General features: G+C 33.9%; 2 non-coding genes across 2 annotated transcripts; one reads left to right on the top strand and one right to left on the bottom strand.

Moving 5' to 3' along the window:
• The first annotated feature begins 276 nt into the window (after positions 1-276).
• TRNAE-UUC (transfer RNA glutamic acid (anticodon UUC)) lies at positions 277-348 on the top strand. The gene has a single exon. It is a non-coding gene; the product is annotated as a tRNA-Glu (tRNA).
• A 5,414-nt stretch (positions 349-5,762) lies between these two features.
• Positions 5,763-5,834, bottom strand: TRNAE-UUC (transfer RNA glutamic acid (anticodon UUC)). The gene has a single exon. It is a non-coding gene; the product is annotated as a tRNA-Glu (tRNA).
• Positions 5,835-15,528: the final 9,694 nt, after the last annotated feature.

Genomic DNA, 15,528 nt, shown 5'->3' with positions numbered 1-15,528 from the left:
CTGCATTATCAAAGAAAATTCAACCAAAAATTCATTTTCGTTTTGTAGGCACACCTAATACTTAGCTTTGTGATTGTTGATGTTGCTTTAATAAGTAATTCTAGCTGGCAATACTTTCTATGGGGGTTCCATCTATTCATATTGAGCTAACGCATTAGCTTAGACTGCGCGCGTGTAGATGTCGCACTAGTTACGATATGTACTGCTATTCTCCACTAGATGACACGCATTACTCGTATGTTGAAATACAAATTTTGCCACCTACGGCTTGTTGCATCCCATATGGTCTAGTGGCTAGGATATCTGGCTTTCACCCAGAAGGCCCGGGTTCGATTCCCGGTATGGGAATTTTTTTCCAATCCGTAATTTTCTTTTTGTAATGACTGCAAAATTGAACTGCAGAGTCTTTTTTACATGGGAATTTTTATTTTTTAGTTAATTGGATTTTATTGAATAACATTTGAAATGTGTGTTTGTTTGTGATTTTTCCACGTTTATGATTTTTAACAAATGTTTACATAAACATAAATCGGCATGTGACGATAACAATTTACAAATGTGGTTTTATCAGCTGTTGGTTGAGGTTTGAGTTTTGTTTTTTTGCAGAGAATAATTGAAATTTTTGTTAGTAAATACGTTGTTTTAATTAGTTAAATCAAATATGGAGAAGGAAAAAAATAAATAACGTATTGAGTAAGTTGATGAAGTAAGTTAAATTAATTACACCACACAATATGTTTTGTCAATGAGTGAATGGGGTGAACGCGTTAAATTACTTAAATTAAATTAAATTACTACCTTTTAGAGATAGGTCTCTGGCATGGTAGAGGGGTTCAGTAGTGGGATTCTCTAACTCATTTTTTGAGTTACCGACAAATGTCGGTAAAATTAAAATGCTTATAATTTCGGTAATTAACGATGTTTGTCGGCAAGTTAGCGGCGAATAAATAGTAGTCGTAAAGTTCTAACGATAGCAAGGGTTTTGTCAACTTTAATTTGAAAATTTTAATTTTAATTTTATCGATTTTTGTCGTTAACTCAAAAAATGAGTTAGAGAATCCCACTACAGGTTAGATTTACGAAAGCTCTGTCACCCAATAACCTGTGACCGCTTCACTCGGAGGAAGAGTTTCTGGTCGGGAATTCCCGAAATTTTTTGAAGGGAATTTCCCGGGAAAATTGTTTGAAATTCCCGGGAATACGGGTATTTGTATTTTCATGTATAAGTCATATATTATTTGCCTTATAGTTGTTGAATATTGGGAATATAGTAGAATGGCAATAATTCGTGCCCCGATTATTCGTAATTGCGGGCCCACTGGAAAAATCGCCATAATTCGTATAAAATATGTATGTATTGGTCCTCTCGATAATTGGTGGTTTTGTCTGGAATTCGAAGTCTGTATAACCTCACATAATTCTTAATTTCTAGTCTAAATTTTTATTGGTGGCATTCTTGAAGGATTTTTATTTGGAAAGTAAGGTCAGCCGTGTAAAAATTCTTTATAAACGGATTTGTTATGTGATCAACACGCATTTCGAACCATAAGAAGAACATACGACATCGTTGATTTTAAAAATATTATCGGACAGCACTCTTTGATATCAATTAAGCTTTACTAGGATGGTAGTTAGAAAAATATATTTTATATAACCTCCGCTAATTAGTCACGAATAATTGGATTTTGACCGCATACATACATACAGACGTCGTTTAAGATGTTTACTATTGCTTTTTGACCCTATAGCTATTTTACTCTTAATATTGTTCCAAAGAGATAACTAATGACACAACTACACATAATGTTTGCTTACTCTCTGTGACGTCTATGACCCACGATTTACCACAGTCCCGGGAATTCCCGGGTTCCCGGCAATGAGAAATTTTCATTCCCGATTTCCCGGGAATGAAAAAAGTCGGGAATTCCCAAACTCTACTCGGAGGCCTTTGGTCCATTGTGTTCATCCCTGATATGTTGGAAGATGATAAAGAGAGGATTCCATGGTTATTGGTTGTCGGTATTGAGACATAAGATGAAGAAATATCCATGATATTGGTTTGTTGTTGTTCGATGGTTTTAGTTAAAATGAAAAGAGGGTTGGAAAGAAAGATAGTGGGAAAGAATGATGTACGGCTGCGAAAAAAAATAATAGCACCACCTCCTACAATAATGGTTTGGAGGCATTCTTAAACCATAATTACTTACGACACTTTTTAAAAAAATTAACCCATTTTTACAAAAACCCCGAAAATAGAGCGAAAAAATAATAGCACCACCATTACAAATTCTCTTAAAATGATAGAAATTAGACAAATGTCTACCCTTTTTCACTCGAGAATAGTAGTAAATCAAGAAAAACAAGTGCCTACTGATTTATTCTTCAGTTGAATTCGATAGTAACGCATCGGGATAGAATTGGTGTCGAACAAACGGATTCTGGTATTGGTTGCAGGATTCTTCTTAACTGTCCAAAATGATTTTCTGGTCGTTAGTTATGATGCTGTGGCCTTATTGACCTGGAGAATGGTCACATAACTTATATTCCACAATTTCTATTACTTTTTGCAGGTTACACCCCAGATTATTACAGTTTATATTCAGTTAGAAAGACCAAACTAGTGTCAAATTATCTTCCTCATTAAATGGAGTCATAATTTCCAAGATTTCAACGAAAACAAGTTAATTTTTTACAGTTTTGATGCCGTGTATAGGGTTTAGTCTCTGACGACAAAGTCAACCTCATACTGTTACGGTTAAAAAAATCCTCTGTTTTTGCGGATTCTGAAACTACAATGTTCATAGATGAGAAAAATTAAAAAAAAAAAACAAAACAATGGCCGGAGCTCTTTTCAAATAAATCGCGATTCAAGTTGAAATTTTTAGGGGTTTTCAGGTTTTCACAATTTTGCTTGGAGACCGTAAGTCGTATCGAAATGGGACTAAAGAAAATGTTGTAGCTATGAAAATTTTCCGAATTATATATATTTTTTTTAATTTTGAGTTTCTAGTGGTCAAATAACTTCTTCACCTTGTGGAGAAAGAAAACTAATTTCTCTATATTAGCTCAGGGTGGAGGGTATAAAAAGTTCGGTCCGGTCGAACTTTACGCTTTGTTACCTGTGTTATTTCGCTTCACTTTATTTTATTTTGTTTTATTTTATTTTATTTTATTTTATTTTATTTTATTTTATTTTATTTTATTTTATTTTATTTTATTTTATTTTATTTTATTTTATTTTATTTTATTTTATTATACCCTCAGCCTTTAGGCTAAGGAGGGTATATACACTTTGATACGATGAAAATGTGCCTCATCGAAATAATGGTTTTAGACCCCAAGTATGTTTGGACGAAATGTGTTTCAGACAATTTGGAGTCGATCTAGCCATGTCCGTCCGTCTGTCTGTCTGTACTGCTGGCTGGAGCGCACGATAACTCTCGAACGGATGAACCGATTCGGTTCAAATTTTGGCTTTCGTAATATGTTGCCCAAACTTAGTTTAAGTTCGAAGATGAGCTACATCGGTCCACTTCTTGCGGTATCTCCCCCACAAAAGTTCGAAAATGTTCGGAAAGTTTGTACGCACGATAACTCTTGAAGGGAGTGACCGATTTGGTCCATACTTTGTATAGTGTAAACTTTCTACCAGAGTAATATGAGGTTCCAATATGGTCTCAATAGGTCCCCTCTTTCGGGTTCCTCCCACACAAAATTTCGGAAAAATTCAGTTTAGGGCCATCTCTCGAATCACTTTGATTTATGCTTTAGCAACTTGTATTCACTGCCCTCCATACGACGGTACAAGTTTCATCAGGGGCATGTCCATACTTCCTGAGAAAATAGCATTAAAGTTGCAAAAAACCCCTATGACACCGTGTAAGGTGGTTGGAGCGCACGATAACTCTCGAACGGATCTGCCGATTCGGTCCAAAATATGGTCTTAGTAATATTTTGTCCAAACATAGTTTAAGTTCGAAGATAAGCCATATCGGTCCACTCCTTCAGGTACCTCCCCCACAAAAGTTCAAAAATGTTCGGAAAAATTGTTCGTACGGTAACTCTTGAAGGGAGTGGCCGAATTGGTCTATACTTTACACATCCTAATATATCTACCAGATATAGATCAGGTTCAAATATAGACTATATTTTTCCACTCTATCCGGTACCTCCCACTTTAAGACCTGATATCGGAGCACTTTGATTCTTGTTGAAGCAACTTGCATTCGCTGTCTCATTTACGATGGTAAAACTTTTTTTAGGGGCAAGTCCAAACTTCGTGAGCAACAGCCCGAAGAGTGTATGTTGCGGCTGGAGATCCACTTCCATAACGGTCAATGTCGATCCATTCCATTTAGTATCTCCTCCGCAAAACTTTTGATCTTTTATCCTAATCAACATTTTTGCCTGTTCAAACGCCCAAAATTTTTAAAACCCCCTAAATACATACGAATTTTGGGAAAAAATTGTTTCAATATACACAGGCTGAGGGTATATCTCTGTCGGCAAAGCCGACTGATACTTTTTTACTTGTTTTATTTTATTTTATTTTATTTTATTTTATTTTCATTTATTTTATTTCACTCCATTATTTTATTTTGCTTTATTTAATTTCACTTGATTTTATTTTGTTTTATTTTTTAGATTATTTTATTTCACTTCATTTTATTTGGTTTTACTTAATTTTATTTTTTTTTCACATGATTTTATTTTGTTTTATTTTAATTTATTTTATTTTCCTTCATTTTATTTTATTTGATCTTATTTTACTTTATTTTAATTTAATTTATTTAATTTTATTTTAGTTTATTTTATTTTATTTTATTTTATTTTATTTTATTTTATTTTATTTTATTTTATTTTATTTTATTTTATTTTATTTTATTTTATTTTTTCGTTACTCACTTTTAACAATACCAGTTTCTTTTCATTTTTTTTTTTCTCTCGTCTCAATTTTACATGTCTTATTTATTATTGCCAAGTAAAAAATAATGCAAAGATGATAAAATGCTATTAAGCATTAATATAGCATTAATTAAATTAAGGAGGCGTCAGTTGCGACTAAATTAACTTAACTTAAACGACGAGTTGTATAAATAATTCACATTTTCTTAATAACTTAAATATAAATGCAGCATCCAATAACAGAAGCTAGTGTTGATGGACTGAACATATTCGTACATATTATTCATATTGTTCTGGTATAAAAAAGGAATAGAAGGAAATATGCAAATTGCCCTCTTCTTCTCTCTACCCGCTAGCAATTCCAATTGTCACAATTTAAATGTGGTACTAGTGGTACTAGTACAAAACTGACCCCTAAGTAATGCGAAGGGAACCAATTGACAACTTTTTTATCCCCGAGTAAACGACGAGGCGCCACTATTTACTCTTAAATAAAATGTACCACTTTTTTAATGGTAGTGGTATATGACTGTAAACTTGGAACTAGTACAGTACTATCTACGCGTAATGCCTAGAGAGTTGATTGGTTACTTTTGCGGGCATCCCCTTGTAAAAGTTTACAGTTGATTGCACTGTGAAGGTTCTAAAGTTGAAATAGTTACTGGTTCCCAGAGATCGACGAGTTTCCCATACCGAACTAGTTCATCTTGCTAGCGGGACCATTTTTCTCCCATGCAAATTTCGCTTCATCCTGGATAAACATTTGAGTTTTCCCTAAACTCATTGAGTAAAACACCCCCATGGTTAGGTTTAGCTTCCTCAATATACCATCAGCTTTTTATGTTCTTTAAAAAGTTTTCCCATACCGGGAATCGAACCCGGGCCTTCTGGGTGAAAGCCAGATATCCTAGCCACTAGACCATATGGGATGGATTCTGAGACATTGAAAAAAGTATAATTACTGTATAATGATATTTGGCTAAATTAGTGAAGTTTTGATATAAATAGGTGGACCAACAAATGCGACATAAATTCAGATAATCTTCTCTCCCAAAAATGCCTTGAACCTTCTCTGCTATGTCAATATCTCGTTATGTTTCCGAGACGAACCCTTTGCCCATTTGCCACTGCTAAATGATTCTCATACGATCTAACAGTGATAATACTTTGAGCCGAAACCCCTTGGTCTATCTCAACTTAATATGTAGTAATATTTAAAACTCTATTCTTTGCGAATAGCAAAACTATTCGAACCGGTTCCCTTGCACATCGCTTTTGTATTGTTGATATCTAGCTTGGTTTGTTTTTCTTTGCTTCGGGACAAGACAGACATTCAAACCATGTTTACAATTGAGTTTATGGCAGGGACGCGCTTCTTTGCATGACAGTATAGTGAGGGTTTTTGCATTTGCTTCTCTCTCTCTCGTACAGTGTACGTGTACATAAACAGACGATGAACATCATGTGGTTGTTGTTTTTTTTTTTTCACCCATGCATACACACATGCTTTAGTATTGATGGAAATATTATGGGCGACGCTGGTTTATGGCCAGAGCCGGCATTGTAATATATGTTTGTCTTTGCTTTTTTGTTTTTGGGTTTCAGTCTGGTCTTGTGTTTAAAGCCATAGTTAGTTTTCTTTTGATTATTTTAGGAGTGATAGTCAAGCGGTGACTTGTATTAATGCTCTTTGTCTGTCCATCGATTAGAACTAGTTGTCAAGCTACTTCATATGTTGTAAAACGAATCTGGATAAATAGAACACCTAAATAGGAATTCAATTTTATTTTTTGGCAAGTTTTTGTTTGCTTTAAGAGTCGTGGATAATGATATTGGTTACACTTTTCTTTTCATTTATCTTTGATCTCGTGTGTGTTTCTTTTAAAACAGCGAAATATTTAATAACTACTTTTTTTAAAAATCATTGTGCGATCGGCATCTTACTCACTCTTAACACTGATAATGACATTGCTTTAGCCTCCGGGTAAATATGTATAATTTTTCCAGTTTTTGACATAATTTAATCAATGATTGCCGTTGGGAAGCTCGGTTCACCGAAGCTCCGTTTGCCATGTTTGCTTTGTCGTCTAGAATTTATGGCATGTTGTGTGATCTTCTTCCATCATTCATGGTAAATGTATGTATGTATAATGATGTCAATGAAATTATCCACATTTATAGAAGAAGTTTAAAAAGAGTTTGAAATATTTATTCCTATGGGTATTTTCACGCGAAACAAGGAACGAAGACGAATACAAGAGATAAACGTAGAATTCGTATTAATAAAGAAACTGTTTACGGAAACTTTGGCTCTGTTCCTGAACCTGCAAGAATCTACACTGCACCCCGCTTATTTACCTCTCTGCTTAACTGCCTTTCCCGTTTAATTGCCTTACAATCTGAATCAGCAAAGTTTTTTCATATAAATGAGTTCAAACTGTCCCGCTTAACTACTTTTCTATAAGTACCCAATTCGGATATTTGCCCGTCAAATATTTCCCCAAAAAGAACAGTTAATAATGTTTTACCCTACTAGCGGACCCGGCGAACTTTGTCTCGCTATTAAGGAATAAAATTTCATACAAAAACTCAATTTTCGATTTTTCCAATTTTCCGACTTTTCCAGAGAGATTTTCCAAAATTTTCTTCCGTAAAGACCTTCTCCTCGAAAATACGAATAATTGACAAAAAATTTTACAGAAATCGGCCTAGCCGTTCTCATTTTATGAATTACTATACATTTTTTACACCATTTTTATATATATAGATACCACAATGTGGAAAAGGGTATTATAAGTTTGTTTTGGTAAAAATTAATGTAACACCGCGAAATATTCGTCGGAGACCCCCAATGTGGTATACCAATCTTTATATCTCGACAAGATAACGCGATTTTGAGATGTGTGTCCGTCCGTCCGTCTGTCCATTATAAATTGTAAACACGCTCCAGGCCGCAATTATGGACCGATCGTCACGAAATTTTGTATGGAGGTCGGGTTCAGATCAGAATAGATCCCTATTCTTATTGGTGATGATCGTGAAATATTTAGCGGGTGAAATGGACCAAAAACATAATATTTATCCAATTTTCTAGCGGCTCTGTAGGTCTCAATAATAGTCCGATCAACGCGTAATTTAAAATAAGGTAAGAGTATATCACAAAGGAGAAGCTTGCAATTTGAGATGGCGATCGGATAATATTAATAGGGTTAAATGGACCAAAACTTTTGTGTAAAAATTGTGCAAATTTTTAATATACAGCTTATAGTTGTTGGCGTTTTTTATTGTTGGACTGCAGAATTTTACATCTTTGTGTTTATTTCAGCTTTAGTCCATATTTTGTTGTATTCAAGTATTTGAATAACAACAAAATGTTTTACAGTGGATATGAAATTGATTAGTTGCGGGCGGAGGGTAGGGAATACTATAGTTTCAGTTGTCACCAAACAACTTCATCAGTTCCCTTTTCCGCCGACTCTGTATCGATAAACAGGTCAATAAGCCCATCCAGCAAATTAAACAAAATGAGAAATTTGCTATATGGCCCTAAAACTGATTACCCTACAATTTGAGTCGAACTAAAGAATTTTATATCCACCACTGTTTTTATGTCGTCTTTGCTTTGCAAAGAATACGAACATAGGAGTGTTGCTTCAATAAGCGGGGGTAAAACAACGAGAAAGTTGTTGTTTTTGCATTACGCATTGATCAACAAGGCCGTGCTGATGCCTATTATTGTTGTTGGCGTTTTTTATTGTTGGACTGCAGAATTTTACATCTTTGTGTTTATTTCAGCTTTAGTCCATATTTTGTTGTATTCAAGTATTTGAATAACAACAAAATGTTTTACAGTGGATATGAAATTGATTAGTTGCGGGCGGAGGGTAGGGAATACTATAGTTTCAGTTGTCACCAAACAACTTCATCAGTTCCCTTTTTCGCCATATAGGGCCATATAGCAAATTTCTCATTTTGTTTAATTTGCTGGATGGGCTTATTGACCTGTTTATCGATACAGAGTCGGCGGAAAAGGGAACTGATGAAGTTGTTTGGTGACAACTGAAACTATAGTATTCCCTACCCTCCGCCCGCAACTAATCAATTTCATATCCACTGTAAAACATTTTGTTGTTATTCAAATACTTGAATACAACAAAATATGGACTAAAGCTGAAATAAACACAAAGATGTATACAGCTTATATCTTAATTCCTGGAAGTGACATTCCGGACAAGTGAGATATACTTGAAAGTGGAACGCTTGACCTTTCAATTGATGCCAATTATGTTGGTGTGCATGATCAGATAACAGAGTTACAGACTAATATATTCCGTTATTTGTTTGTAGTGTAATAATAAACTCGCTAGAAGTCGCAATTATACATCAATAGTCACGAAATTTTGCACCGGGTAAGAGTATAGGTCGAAAAAGATGCCTACAATTTTGAATGATGATCTGATATTCTTTATCGGGTGAAATGGACCATTACTTTTGTATGAAAAATATAAAAATTTTATTTTTGGTCGATATTTTAATTCCTTGAGGACATATAAATTTCACAAAGTAGCCTACATATGAAAAAAAACTACTGACCTAGATAACGGGCCTACTGCCTAACATATAATGGGTTCTGTGTAGAGAACCACATTTTTATCCCATGCTACATATTGCCTCTCCAAAAGTTTATGTAACACCACGAAATATTCGTCCTAGACCCCTTATTTGGTATGACAAAATTCATATCTCGAAGAGATAAAGCGATTTAGCGATGTGTGTCCGTCAATTAAAAATTGTAAACAAGCTTAAGGCCGCAATTATGGGCCGATTGTAACGAATTTTTTAAGGAGGTTGGGTTCGGGCAAGAATAGAAATGATTAGTTTTTGCTGATGATCGTGAAATGTTCAGGGGATGAAATGGACCAAAAACAAAATTTTAACCAATTTTGTAGCGGCTCTGTAGGTCAAAATAATAACCCGCAAAATGTTAAACAAAGTTTGAGTTTATGATGAAGAAGAAGCGTACAAACCAACTTTAAGATCAGATAATACTTAGCGGGTTAAATGGACTGAAACTTTTGTGTGAAATTGGTAAAAATTTCAATAACGTAGCGGTTAAACAACGGAAGTAGTAGTACTACATAAGTGGGTTTCATTACATTTTAGTTTGTGTGAACTAAATTTTCCTTTCCTGCTATAAAAATGTCTTTGTTATGCTAGATAACTTTTTGGTTTTGGTCATAAGTATTATACATTACATCTCTAATATTTGATAATTAAATTTTCACAATCTTTGAAAAGAAGTTCCGTGGAGAGCGATTGTCCAGGGATAGTGGTATAGGGTATCCCATGGTCCGCTCCGTCCGACTATAGACTTTTCTTACTTGTTTTACTATAGACCGTTTTGTTTTTCTCGCGATTATGTTCTAATTGTTGTCATTTTTTGTAAGGCTAAGATGAGATTTTTGTAACTACTCACGGTATGGGAAATTATTTTTGGTAAAGAATAAGTTATATTTTCAGATCAAAAGTCCTGTGGCAAGAGTATATCTTTTGGAAAATGCAATATTTTTTCTGTTTCTTGGCGTAGACCACTATAGTCGTTTTTTTTTTTTTTTTTTTTTTTTTAAATTCTTTATCTTTATTAGGTATATATTATCATGTACAATTTATATATCCCGCGAAGCGATTAGCTTGTCTGCAGGAAAATTTTACAAGTAATTTTTATACATACTGTTTAATATAGTTCAATATAGTTCAGCTGTTGTAGTATGTTTTTTACTTAAGAATAATTAAATTAATTTTAAAATATAATTTTTTATAAAGAAGGAATTAGGAATTTATTAAATATGCTTTTAATAGTTTCTTTCTTTTGATTTTATTTGTTGTGTTGAATATTTCCAAGGGCAGTTCATTTATTGTTGATGGAAGGCTTACATTTAAGGCTCTTTTACCATACTCATTTTTAAAGGCAGGAACCCTGTATCTTCCTTCGGCTCGTCTTCTTGTCATTTGGTTGTGGTCGATGGGCCTTAGTAGAGAGTTTTCACCATAAAATTCATTAATAATTGTTGCTTTGTAGAGGTTTTTGATGTTTAATACATGTAGATTCTCGTATATATTTTTGTTTTGTCGCATTTCATTACGTTGGTTTGCATTTATATTGTTTTGTTGTTGGTTGGTTGGTTTGTTTAAGCTGTTATGTAGTGTTTTCAGTATATTGTCTTGAGATGATTGCAGAATAGAGCAATGTGTTGAGTTTCCCCAGGCTGTAATTCCATGCCTTAAGTAGGATTCAACTAGTGAAAAGTATGTTTGTCGTATGACATGGTATGGGGAACAATTGCTCAGGTGATAAATGGCGTATGATGATTTTCTGAGTTTCTTCCTTACGTTGTCGATGTGGGGTTTAAATTTGAAATGGCTGTCTAGAACTATTCCCAGGTATTTGTATGTGTCCACCACTTCTATTTTTGTTGTGCATGTTTCAATTTGAGGTTCGTTATATGTAGTAATTTTGTGTAAGCAATCGTAATTATGGAATGTTATGGATAAATTTGTGCTTGGCATGTGCTTTGTTCTGAAGTGCATTAATTTGGTTTTGCTAGCGTTAATGACAAGTCCATTGTCATGACACCATTTGGTTAATTTATCCATTTCATTTTGCATTCTCAACTCTGCTGATCTTATTGAACTATCTGATACTAGGACAGCTGTATCATCGGCGTATGAGTAAGTGTTGCTATCGTTTAGAATTTTGACCATTTCATTCGTATATATAATAAAGAGAATGGGTCCAAGTTTTGAACCTTGAGGGACTCCATACTCTATGTTATGTTCACTACTTGTACTGTTGTCTACTTTTACTTTAAAAGTACGTTGATGAAGGTAACTTTCGAACCACAGCAGACTACGACCCCTTATTCCGTTTTTTTCTAATATGCCAAGCATTTTATGATGAGACAGTGTGTCGAATGCTTTGCTGAAATCAATAAACATGACTAAGCAATGCTTCCGTTGTGATAAATTATTATTTATTTCATTAGAAAAGTGTCCCAGTAACTTATTGATGCTTTTACCTTTTTGAAAGCCATATTGGTTTTTGTTGATTATGTTGTATTTGTTTAAAAAGCTATTCAGTCTCCTTGTAACTATCTCTTCTAATACTTTTTCCACAACTGGGAGAATAGATATTGGCCTATAATTTTCGTACAACGACTTGGTTCCACTTTTGTATATTGGTCGAATTATGGATGTCTTTAGTTTGTCCGGTACCGTTGATTCAAGCAAACTCCTGTTTATTAACTCAGTTATCACTGGCGCTAATGTTTCTGCATTGGTTTTCAAATCTATGGGTCGAATGCCATCAAGTCCCGCACTTTTTCTTATATTGAGATTCTTCATGATATTTGTCACTTCCGTAACATTTGTGTTTTCCAAAAACATTGAATTTGGTATGCTGGTTTGAGTATGTGGTAATGTTTTTATTTCACATTTGTGTACAATGTTTTCAACGTTGCTTTTAAACTGTTTGGCGAAGTTCTCAGCGATTATGGCAGAGTCTTGATTCACAAAATTTAGTTTAAGCGTTTCGTCTACACTATTACTCTTTTTTCCAAGTACTTCATTTATGGTTTTCCAGGTCTCGCGAATATCATTTCTGTTTTGTGCAAATTTTTGGTAATAATATCCGTTTTTTGCGAATAGTATTTTTTTATTGAGCTGATTATTAAAGCTTTTATATACTCTTTCATTAACTGCAGTTTTAGATTTTCGGTATTTTTTGTATAGATCGTCTCTTATATTACAGCAATTTATTAGTTCTACCGTAAGCCAGGGATGTCCACTTCTGTTTTTTGTTTTGGTTTTCCTCGATTCTGTTGATTTTGCATATATGTCAGAGAATTTTTCAAATATTTTGTTAAAGAGATCGTTTGATCCATCAGAATCTCTTACGATACTGTTCCAATCAATTTCTTTTAGCAGATTATTAACTTTTTTATTATTGTGCTTAGAATATGATGTTTGATTGCAAGTATCACTTTTTGGGTTCTCAGTTTCGATGCTTCCAAATATTGTGTAGTGGTCAGATATTGTAGTGGTGATTATGGCAGAATTTACATTATGTGTTTCGTTGTGCCTGATAAACAGGTGATCAATGCAACTTTTACTTCCACTTCGATTATCTTCTCTAGTTACCCCGTTTATGAGACATTCGAGGCCATTTGTTGCGCACATATCAAGATACCTTTTTGCCGACATATTATTTGTGCTAATATCGAGGTTCATATCGCCGATTAATATCAATTCTTGTTTTTTGTTGATTTTACTTATGCTTTCGCTTAGCTCTTCAATGAAATTTTTAATGTTGAGGCTCGGAGGTCGATAGCATGCAATTACGGTAATTATTTTATTGGAGTATGTTAGTTGTATTTGTAGGGATTCAGTATATCTAGTATTTGTTTCTATGGATTCAAACTGAATATTATCTTTTATATAGATTGCGATTCCACCACCTCTTTTTTCTCTATTCAGAAAGACAGAATTGTAGCCGTTTATATTATAAAATTGAGTTTCTTCATTGCTTATGTTGGTTTCAGTGAGAATTATTATTTCTATTTTGTTTATTATGTTTTTAATTCTAACTAAAAGTTCAGTAAAATTTTTCCGAAGCGACCGAATATTCATGCATATTAACGATATTGATTTGTTATTTATATACTTATCAAGTTCCCCGAAAGCATGTAGAATTGTATTATTAAAATTCATTTTTTATTAATTCTTTTTTGTAGAGTTTGTATGTTAATATCCAATGAAATTGTGTATTATTTAAAACTTTGTAAATTTTTGATTTTGCAACAATTAAGTTGACTAACTGTATATCTTTTTTCATAAAAAAAGTTTAAAAAATAGGCAGTTCTTGATAATTTTATTTATTTAATTTATTAATATTTTCACATTAAATTTGGATTGGATTAAAATATCTGATTATTTATTGCTCCCCTATAATCATTTCAATATCTGACGGGTTGTTTATGGGTATTTGTGTGGTGCTATCATTTTTTCTCGCATATATGCGACCATCTTTCACCCAAACATATCGCCAACCATTCTCCTTTGCTTTTTGTTTTGCCATCCATAGGAGGCGCCTGTTGTCAGCAGTAAGCTCATCGTTTACGTAGATGAATCTGTTAGTTGGGGTGTTGTTGTTTTCATCCAGTACATTCTCGTCAACACGATGTCCCTTCATATTTTGCATAATTTCTTTTTTCTTATTTATGGACGAGAACTCAACTATTATTTTGTTTTTTGATTTTATGCTGTATGCATTATTAATGTGGGCGTCGTTAACTTCAACGCCAACAGCGGCTGCAATTTTTTTGACCACAGCACCTGCTTCCAATGTTGTTGCATTAGCATTATTTATTTCAATGTTTTTTTCTAATGCCTTTTGCTCAAGTTTTCTTATTTTTGAGTCCATGTCATTCATTTGTACACTCATTTCCTTGATTTGTTTACTCTTTTCAAGGTCTTTATTTTGTAGATCATTGACCTGATAAGAGATATTGCAGAGAGTCTCATTTATTTTGTTGAGACTTACATTAAGTTTCTCTGCCAAGTTGTTGTTTGATGCTGTCAATGCATTCATATTGTTTATCATTCCTTGTATGGCTGTTTTAATCTCTCCCATATCTGTTTGGAGCTCTGCAAATTCTCTGTGGTACGGGTTATTGTTGTTATTGTAGCTTGTTGATGTACTTGCAGAGTTGTCTCTGAAACGTTTTCTATTTTCATTAAAAGCATCATCAACATCGTCGTTCACTTGGTCTCTTTGTTGCTGTTGTGCATTGACTTGTGGTTGTTGTGATATTTCTTCACCACTCAATTGAGCAGGTTGATATATGATTGTGTGGTAGCTGTTGTTGGATTTATGCCTCGGTTTGCAAACTTCACATTTCCACTCTTGTTTTTTTGCATTACCCATTGCTTTGTAGCTTGCCTCTGAGAGCACAGAACACGGTTGGAAATGAAATTTCCTATCGCAGCTGCGACACCATACAAAAGATGAACTTGTTATTGGTGTTTTACATTTATAACACACATTTGTTGTTGCTTGCTCCATTTGCATGATGATGTTCAAATTGAGATTTGAAAAAAAAGAAGAAAAATCGACACAATGCGCGACAAAATAAGCACGTCTGTTAACTTGGAGTGTTACAGCTGAACTCGAAAAATGTTTAATAGTTCATTATTATACTTTGATGTAGGGGATGGAAGATACCAAGGAACGGTCCTGACCGGCTTTAACATGGCAAAGCCCAGGATTTATCTTGGTCCCTCTTTCATCTCAAGTGAACATTGACCTCCCCGTGGTGTCACCTGGGGAACTGCCTTTAACACCCGTTAAAGGTAGTGAGCTAACATGTGCCACCCATAAGATTTCAAAATCAGATTTCAGAAGTTCGCATGATCAAATCCAGCAGAGAAAATAAAATAAATTAAACCTACGAAGTGTTTTGAAATAGAATAACTAGTTGTTCTTGTGGTTATAGAATACCTAGTTATTTATTGTGACATGCCCTTGTTAAAATAATGGGTTAGTAGTGGGTTTTGTAAGTAGTTACG

Source organism: Musca autumnalis, unplaced genomic scaffold, assembly GCF_047663935.1.
Source record: "Musca autumnalis isolate F117 unplaced genomic scaffold, ASM4766393v1 scaffold_5, whole genome shotgun sequence".
Lineage (NCBI taxonomy): Eukaryota > Metazoa > Arthropoda > Insecta > Diptera > Muscidae > Musca > Musca autumnalis.
Note: the sequence above shows the minus strand (reverse complement) of the source record. Positions and strands in the feature narration are given on the sequence as shown.